This window comes from Triticum urartu, chromosome 4A (assembly GCF_056163025.1).
Source record: "Triticum urartu cultivar PI428250 chromosome 4A, HENAU_Tu73, whole genome shotgun sequence".
NCBI classification, from domain to species: Eukaryota; Viridiplantae; Streptophyta; class Magnoliopsida; order Poales; family Poaceae; genus Triticum; species Triticum urartu.
In genome coordinates, this window is record NC_141876.1 from 382,693,060 (window position 1) to 382,702,920 (window position 9,861).

The window sequence follows — 9,861 nt, forward strand, 5'->3', positions numbered from 1 at the left end:
GATTGTCTACTTGTTAGCGATTTTGCCGAGGATGTTGTAGTTGATCCGTGCATGCTATGTTATTGTTCTTGCCATGTATAGCTTGTATAATGTGCATTCTTGATGGGTGTATGCTTAGATTGTCATGCCTTGCTCTATAGTGAGTGCATCGAGCTCGTTAACATGCCTACTTGATATCTGTTTCAGCATGCTCCAGTTTTCACTAAGTCTGAGAACTGATTATGTTTTTGCCATGTTCACATGCTTACAATTGTATTTTCTGATCCCTTTTGGCTCAAGGTCACTAAGGGACTTTTGTTAAGCTCTTTGAGTAGCTCCATGCCATGCTTTATTTTACCATGTTCAGGTCCTGTCACATATAGTTTTCATGCTCCAAAGTGTGCTACCTGATCTGAAATTCCAGACAAGTGTTAATTTCACTAAGTCTACCTGATCTGAAATTCCAGACAAGTGTTAATTTCACTAAGTCTGAGATCTGTTTACCGTTTGCACTTTTGCCATGCTTGTTTGAACCTGTTAATGGATGATTTGGCTGTAGCTCAGTGCTAGACTTTTGTTAAGCATCTTGAATGGATTCCTGCCATGTATTTTGTTGTCATGTTTGAGTGCTGTAGCATGTTCATCTTGTTGCATTTAGATGGGTACTTACTGTATATCGCAGATCGTGGTCATATTTGAATCGCTTGCCATTTCCAAACCGTAACTCCGATTCCGGTGATCTTTATATCGTTTTCAAGCGATTTAATCTCACCTTTCCAGTGGCACACTTGGATTTCCAAGTTGAGGCCAGGTTCCATGATTCTGTTGCAAATCATGCATATGCATCGCATACCGCATCCCGCATATCATACCATGTTCATGTGTTGGTTGTTTACTATGTTGTGTGCTTCTTTCCGGTGTTTGCTTCTTCGAGTTGGTTCCGGTTATGTCGCGTTTGTGAGGACCCGTTCATCTACATCCGTTTGTCTTCTTCATGGACTCGTTCTTCTTCCTTGCGGGATCTCAGGCAAGATGATCATACCCTCAAAATCACTTCTATCTTTGATTGCTAGATGCTCGCTCTTTTGCTATGCCTATGCTGCGATACCTACCACTTTCTTATCATTCCTCCCATATTGTTGAACCAAGCCTCTAACCCACCTTGTCCTAGCAAACCGTTGTTTGGCTATGTTACCGCTTTGCTCAGCCCCTCTTATAGCGTTGTTAGTTGCAGGTGAAGATTGAAGTTTGTTCCTTGTTGGAACATGGAGATGTTGTTCCTGGTTGGAACATGTTTACTTGTTGGGATATCACAATATATCTTATTTAATTAATGCATCTATATACTTGGTAAAGGGTGGAAGGCTCGGCCTTATGCCTGGTGTTTTGTTCCACTCTTGCCGCCCTAGTTTCCGTCATATCGGTGTTATGTTCCCGAATTTTGCGTTCCTTACGCGGTTGGGTAATAATGGGAACCCCTTGACAGTTCGCCTTAAGTAAAGCTCTTCCAGCAATGCCCAACATTGGTTTTACCATTTTCCACCTAGCCTTTTTCTTTTCCCTTGGGAGTCGCGCTCCTGAGGGTCATCATTATTTTACCCCCCCCCAGGCCAGTGCTCCCCTGAGTGTTGGTCCAACTGAGCGATCTCCGGGGCTACCAGGGGCAACTCTGGGCTGGCCTACCCGACGTCTGGCTCATCTGAGTGTGCCCTGAGAAAGAGATATGTGCATCTCCTATCGGGATTTGTCGGCACATTCGGGCGGTGTTGCTGGTTTAGTTTTGCCCTGTCGAAATGTCTTGTAGAACCGGGATACCGAGTCTGATCGGAATGTCTCAGGAGGAGGTCTATTCCTTCGTTGACCGTGAGAGCTTGTGATGGGCTAAGTTGGGACACCCCTGCAGGGATTTGAACTTTCGAAAGCCGTGCCCGCGGTTATGGGCAGATGGGAATTTGTTAATATCCGGTTGTAGAAAACCTGAAGTTGACCTTAATTAAAAATGCATCAACCGCGTGCGTAACCGTGATGGTCTCTTTCCGGCGGAGTCCGGGAAGTGAACACGGTTGTTGGAGTTATGCTTGACGTAGGTTGCTATAGGATCACTTCGTGATCATACTTTTATTGACCGTGCTTTGCCTTCTCTTCTCGCTCTCATTTGCGTATGTTAGCCACCATATATGCTAGTCGCTTGCTGCAGCTCCACCTCATACCTTTTACATTACCCATAAGCTTAAATAGTCTTGATCGCGAGGGTGCGAGATTGCTGAGTCCCTGTGGCTCACAGATACTTCCAAAACCAGCTTGCAGGTGCCGATGAGACCGTGCAGATGACGCAACCAAGTTCAGGAGGAGCTCGATGAAGATCTTGTCCTTTGTGCTGTTTCGTTCTAGTTGATCAGTAGTGGAGCCCAGTTGGGGTCGATCGGGGACCGTGTCGCATTTGGGGTTCTTCTTTTATTTTGGTTCCATAGTCGGACCTTGATTGTATCTGGTTGATGTAATGCTTTATTCATGTAATTTTGTGAAGTGGCGATTGTAAGCTAACTATGTATCTCTTTCCCTTATGTATTACATGGGTTGTGTGAAGATTACCTCACTTGCGACATTGCTTTCAATGTGGTTATGCCTCTAAGTCGTGCTTCGACACGTGGGAGATATAGCCACATCGAGGGCGTTACAGCTACCATGGGGATGCCGAACGTGAGGTACGCCCCAGAGCCGAATGTGAGTCCCAATGCCAAACTGACCCTGTTCTTCGAGAGCATTCTTGGATCTCTGGAGCAATTCTGCTCCAACAGAGTGACTTGCCGGGGTGTCCTGACCAAGGTCCTCACCAAGGTGGCGTACTGGAACCCCAACCTCGACTTCGACGCCGCGCTGGAGAGCTTGCCGGAGGGTGTGGACCTCGCGGCGCTCGAAGAGCGTATCGAGCCCATCATCAGCCGCGTCGACAGAGTTCGAAGGATCGAGGGCCAATGCCGGGACTAGGCACCCCGTTTCTCATCACCGCTGCAGGTTCATGACCAAGACAATTTTTATCTTTAGTTAGAACCGCAGCAACAATTGATGTAATATAACTGCAGTACCTTGAAATGATGCATGTTATTTCCCTATTCGATCGTTCTTTGTATGTACACCCTACGCTCAACTGGATAGTCTTGCCGGGATGCAAACCCAGGCTGTGGCGTTTCGAGGACGGATCCTCGCAACCGGCCGGGTGTGCCTGCGGCCAAGTAAACCACCTTGCCGTTCTCAGCACGGCCGCTTGAACTGTTGAGCGGACTCGAAACAGAACAAGGGTGTTGCCAATAGCGGGAAGGCCACCTTGCCGTTCTCGAGCGGCCGCTTGAACTGTTGAGCGGACTCGAAACAGAACAAGGGCGTGCCAATAGCGGAAGGCCCCCATCGCGTGCAGGTTTTTCATACCAAGAGCAGGATCTCCGAGGAAAACAACCTTATACATAAAAGAATTACTCAAAGTTTCGAATGACTTACCTTTTCTGTCGCCGTGTGAGCGTTTACTACATCCGCAAATGATGCCGCTCGTTTGGTCGTCTTCTTCCTTGGGGCGGCGACCATGGCGAAACCGCTGCGCCAACCAAACCAGATTTCCACAACTTGCCCCCTACCTAGCACGCCAAAGATGTTGGTGGAAACGACACCTATGGAATCACCGGGTTCCCTTCTACGGTCGGCGGGCGCGGGGTTATGCAAAGAGCGGGTCTAGTAGCCAGCACAAAGATCGTTTACCCAGGTTCAGTGTAACACCCTCGATGCGACTATAGCTCCCACGTGTCGAGGCACGACTTAGAGACATAATCGCATTGAAGGCATATGTTGCAAGTAAGGCAATCTTCACAACATCCCATGTAATACAAATAATAAAGGGGAGATAACATAGTTGGCTTACACTCACCACGTCAATCAAGTACATAAATAACATTACATCATCCAAACACTCATGGCCCGACTACGGCGCCAAAATAAAAGAGAACCCAACATGCGACAACGGTCCCGTTCACCCCCAACTGGGCACCACTACTGATCATCGGGAAAGGAAACATAGTAACGTTGAGAGTCTTCGTCGAACTCCCACTTGAGCTCATACGCGTCTACTGGAGCGGAATCATCAGGCCCTACATCTGGGGTAATAGTAATCTGTGAGCCACTGGGACTCAGCAATCTCGCACCCTCGCGATCAAGACTATTTAAGCTTGTAGGTAAGGCAAGGTAAATATAAGTGGAGCTGCAGCAAGCGACTAGCAAGTATGGTGGCTAACTTATTCGCAAAAGAGAGCGAGAAGAGGAGGCAAGGCACGAGCGAGGAACTAGAGAGCAACCTGCGCAAACATTACTCCAACACCGTGTCCACTTCCCGGACTCCGCCGAGAAGAGGCCATCACGGTAACACACTCAGTTGATTCATTTTAATTAAGTTAAGGTTCAAGTTATCTACAAGCGGACATTAACAAATTCCCATCTGCCCATAACCGTGGGCACGGCTTTCGAAAGTTCAAATCCCTGCAGGGGAGTCCCAACTTAGCCCATGACAAGCTCTCACGGTCAACGAAGGAATAGACCTCCTCCCAAGACGTTCCGATCAGACTCGGTATCTCGGTTACTCAAGACACTTCGACAGGTTAAAACAAGACCAGCAACACCGCCCGAATGTGCCGACAAATCCCGATAGAAGCTGCACATATCTCTTTCTCAGGGCACACTCAGATAAGCAATCCGTACAACTAAAACCAGCCCTCGAGTTTCCCTGAGGTGGCGCTGCAAGGGGCTCTAGTTTGGACCAACACTCAGAGGAGCACTGGCCCGGGGGGGGGGGGTTAAAATAAGATGACCCTTGAGTCTGCAGAACCCAAGGGAAAGAAAAGGCTAGGTGGCAAATGGTAAAACCAAGGTTAGGCATTGCTGGAAAAGCTTTAATCAAGGCGAACTATCAAGGGGTTCCCATTATAACCCAACCGCGTAAGGAACGCAAAATCCGGGAACATAACACCGATATGACGGAAACTAGGGCGACAAGAGTGGAACAAAACACTAGGCGAGAGGCCGAGCCTTCCACCCTTTACCAAGTATATAGATGCATTAAGATAACATAGCAATATAATGATATCCCAACAAGTAAATAAATGTTCCAACAAGGAACGGCCTTCAATCTTCACCTGCAACTAGCAACGCTATAAGAGGGGCTGAGCAAAGCGGTAACATAGCCAAACAACGGTTTGCTAGGACAATGGTGGGTTAGAGGTTTGACATGGCAATTTGGGAGGCTTTAAAGTAAGTGGTAGGCATCGTAGCAATGGCATAGCAAAAGAGCGAGCAAACTAGCATAGCAAAGATAGTAGTGATTTCGAGGGTATGATCATCTTGCCTACACAGTTGTCAGAGTTGACTGGATCCTTAAAAGCAAACTCAACGGGCTCCTCGTTAGCGAACTCATCTCCCGGCTCTACCCAAACAAGACAAACAAGCAACAAGGATACAATCAACCACGTGCAAGCCCAAGCAATATGATGAAATGATGATATGCTATGCGGAATGCGATGCGGGATGCAAAATGCAAGATATGGCAGGAAATGCATGAACCTGGCCTCAACATGGAAATCCAAGTGTGCCACTGGAAAGACGAGACGAAATCGCTTGAAAACGATATAAAGAACGCCGGAATCGGAGTTACGGTTTGGAAAAGGCAAGCGATTCAAAAATGACACCGGTCTGCGATTTACAGCAAGTAGCCATCTAAAAGCAATGAGATGAACATGCTACAGCACCCAAACATGACAAAAAAAATACATGGCAGGGATGCACACAAGATGCTTAACAAAAGTCTAGCACTGAGCTACGGCTAATTCATCCATTAACAGGTTCAAACAAGCATGGCAAAAATGCATATGACAAACAGATCTCAGACTTAGTGAAATCAACACTTGTCTGGAATTTCAGATCAGGCAGCCCTCTTCGGAGCAACAAAACTATATGCTACAGGATCTGAACATGGCAAAGTAAAACATGGCGTGGAGCTACTCAAAGAGCTTAATAAAAGTCCCTTAGTGACCTTGAGCCAAAAGGGATCAGAAAATACAATTGCAAGCATGTGAACATAGCAAAAACATAATCAGTTTTCATACTTAGTGAAAACTGGAGCAAGCTGAAATATAGCTCAAGTAGGCATGTTTACGAGCTCGATGCACTCACTACGGTGAAAGTCATGGCAATACAAGCATACACCCATCAAGAAGGCACAAAATTCAGGCTATACATGGCAAGAACAATAGCATAGCATGCACGGATCAACTACAACATCACCGGCAAAATTGCAAACAAGTTGACAATCTGCCCAGATTCACGAAGTAGCAAAAGTAGAGCTCGATTGACTCAAGCTAGGGTGCTCCATAATTGCAAACAAAGGCATGGATGGATAGAGCACTACAATATTAACAAAACATCCTTACTGATCATCCTCAAAAGAGGCACGGATCACTAGGAACAACATGAACATATGGCATCATGAGATAAACAGCTGCAGGACTTAGTGAAATTACTAAGTCCTTGAAAACAGAATTAGCAAGTGCACCACTTTGCAAGATTGCACAAGTCACCACACACATCCTAAAAATACATGGGTTGCACCTCTGGAGAGATGACAAAACCCTTAACAAAACACATGTAGAGCATCAGGGCATATCATGCACATATTAATCATGGCAAAAATGACAAAAACCTAAATGGAGTAGCAGATCTGACAATTATCTCAAGTAGCCCTCTTCTAACAGCATTTCGGGCATCAAAATGAACTCAAATGAAAATGATGCAATGGAATGAAATGATGTACTCTCTGAGATGAACATTTTTATATGCTATATGCATGAATAGGAGCTACGAATGCAAAGTTACAGCCTGACGAACATGAGCACTTGGACTGAGAATTTCGGGACTTAGAGGAAAAACAACCTCCGGATCTAGGGTTACTGTTCACGCACGCGAACCGAGGCTGGATCCGAGCTCGGGCGGCGGATGCTCCGGCGAGGAAGACGAAGACGACGGCGGCCGGGCCTTGGCGTGGAGGAGGCGGCCGAGGTGGTCGCCGGCGTGGCTCCGGGCGCGGCGGAGGCGGCGCGGCCTGGAGGCGGCGTCGGGCGGCGCGGCGAGCTCGGCCTGGGGGCGGCGCTGCGAGCTCGACCGACGAGGCGGCGGCGCGCGGCGGCCGGCGGGGTCCGGTCGCCGGGGCGGAGACGGGCGCGGGCGGCGGAGGCCTTTGGGCCGCGGGGGCCGGAGGCGGGCCCGGTAGGCCGGCGGGGAAGTGGGCGCGGGGCGCGGACAGGTGGCGGCCGGCGGTTGGCGGCGGTGACGGGCGGACGTTGTCCGGCTCCCCCGGACACGTCCGGCGGCGACGGAGACGGATTTTTAGGGTTTGAGGACGAGGGGATCCAGATTTTTCGGGGAAGGGGTATAAATAGACATAGGAGGAGCTAGGAGAGTCCAAATAAGGTGCGGTTTTCGGCCACGCGATCGTGATCGAACACTCTAGATGATGGAGAGGGTTTTGGTGGGTTTTGGGCCAAATTGGAGGGGTGTTGGGCTGCAACACACGTGAGGCCTTTTCGGTCCCTCGGTTAACCGTTGGAGCATCAAATGAAGTCCAAATGGTACGAAACTTGACAGGCGGTTTACCGGTAGTAAACCAAGGCCGCATGGCAAGTCTCGGTCCAATCCGGAAATGTCTAATCCCCACACACGAAAGAAAGCTAGAAAAGGCCACCGGAGGAGAACGAAGCGCCGGAATGCAAAACGGACAACGGGGAAAATGCTCGAATGCATGAGACGAACACGTATGCAAATGCAATGCACATGATGACATGATATGAGATGCATGACAACGATAACAACACACGGAGACAAAGACCCAAACCCGAGAAAATAAATATAACTTAACGCCGGAGACGGCAAGAGTTGGAGTACAAATTGGGAAAGTTACATCCAGGGTGTTACATTCAGGCTGCAAGGATGCGTAATATCCTAATCCTGCTTTGGTGTATATTTGAGTGTTCTTGAGGTTCCGAACTAGCTGCGGTGCCGCGTAGTCCAAAAGATCTGAATCCTTCTCCAGTACGCCTCGGGCTTCCTTTTATAGTCAAAAGGGGTCGCCATAGTGGCACACAGGAGGTGGAAAGGTATACAGTGTACAAGGTTATCGCCTGTCATTACAGGACAAGGCGCATTAAATGCGCTCCTTAGGTGTCCCCTTACTTTATTGAGGATGGCAACGAGGCACGCCCCGTCTGTCGCCGTTCCGCCTCGCTCCGACACGCGTCCAGGCCAACGAGACATGCAGCGCCACGTAAGCTGGCGGGCTGCTGAGATGGCGTGGTGGTAGGGTCTTCACGAAGATCTGCATGCCATCACGCAGGTGCTTGACTAGCTGGATTAGCATCCACGTACTGCCACGTGGGTACTAGCCTCAGTTGGTGGGTTGGTCGCTGAGCTGGGGCTGTGACAGGGCGGCAAGGTCTTGTCGTAGTCCCATGTATATTCCCGGCAAGGGTCTTGCTGGGGTCTTGTGATCTCCCTCAGCAAGAGTCTTGCCGGGGCCATGCGAGTGTTTTGGACAAGGAGCCTTGTCGGGGCCTCGGGGGCATCCTCGGCAAGGGGGCTTGTGATTGTCTTGTCTTCTGGTCACCGTCTAGTCTTGTGGGCTCTTTGTCTTCACAAAGATTTGTATGTCACCATAGAGGTGCCTCCCGTGTCTTGGTTTGAATGTGGTTGATGGTGTTGGAACCCTTGGGCTCAAGGGTGGCACGCTCTGCTCGCATTGGGCAAGTTGCCCCGGCAAGGCTCTTGCCGAGGCTGTGGAGGCCGCCCTGGCAAGGGTCTTGTCGGGGGAGTCCACCTCGCCCTCTTGCTCTTTGTGTGTCTCTGATCTTGGCGTTGTTCTAGTTGTCTTGTGCTTTTGCTTCCTCTGCCCCGCTAGGTATGGCCGCAGGCGCGGCTCTAACTGTCCACGCACAAGTAAAGGGGTACAAAAAAGAGCCCCTATTTTTGTGCACCGACAGATGGATGGAGGAGTTAAGCAATTTTTAAGCCAATCTAAACAAAATGGATACACACGTTGTTTCGTCGGTGTGCTTGGGCCTTCTGTTGTGCTGATGCACATTAATTGTATTCCCAATGTCAAGTACGCGTTTCTGTTAGGGTCACTAGCTAACCGCTCTCTAATACATCCGAAAATGTCTAATTTAAGTGTTACCAATTAATTCATGGAGTTCCCGGAGGCCGCTCTGAAGAAGAAGCGGAGCAGCACTGGCAAGCCGTCGGCGGCGGCGGAAAACTACCTGCATTTGCTGGTGCTCTGCGTGGAGCAGAGCGGCGGCGACGGCGGCAGCGGCAGCGGCCAGAAGGCCGGGCACCCCAGGGCGGCCGTCATCGCGAGGAAGCTCAGGATCAAGGCCAAGATCCCTCCCTGATCAATTGCTCATCTGAATAGAAGCTCTACTGGTGTGCTGCACTGAAGAACACTGAAGCTCTTCTTCGGTCCTTGTATGTATGAATCAAATCAAAATTCATTATTCTTTCTCACTCATTTTTTTTGTTATCATTGCTGATACAATTTACGCGAGAAAAAGCAAACCCAAAGCTGACCCTAGTGGCAACACTAGGGACCCGAGAAACGAGCAGACTGTTAAGTCTTCTGCAATCAAAAGAGACCGTAGAGTTAGTTTTGTGTACATTGATAACCTGAAAAATTGCTGAATGTGATTAGTGAGATGCAGTTCCAACAGTTAAAGAACCTAGCTGTAACTATCTGCTAGATTGCTACACAGATTATGAGCAGTTCGATCTACGAAAGCACGATTGTGATTTATTATATGTTAC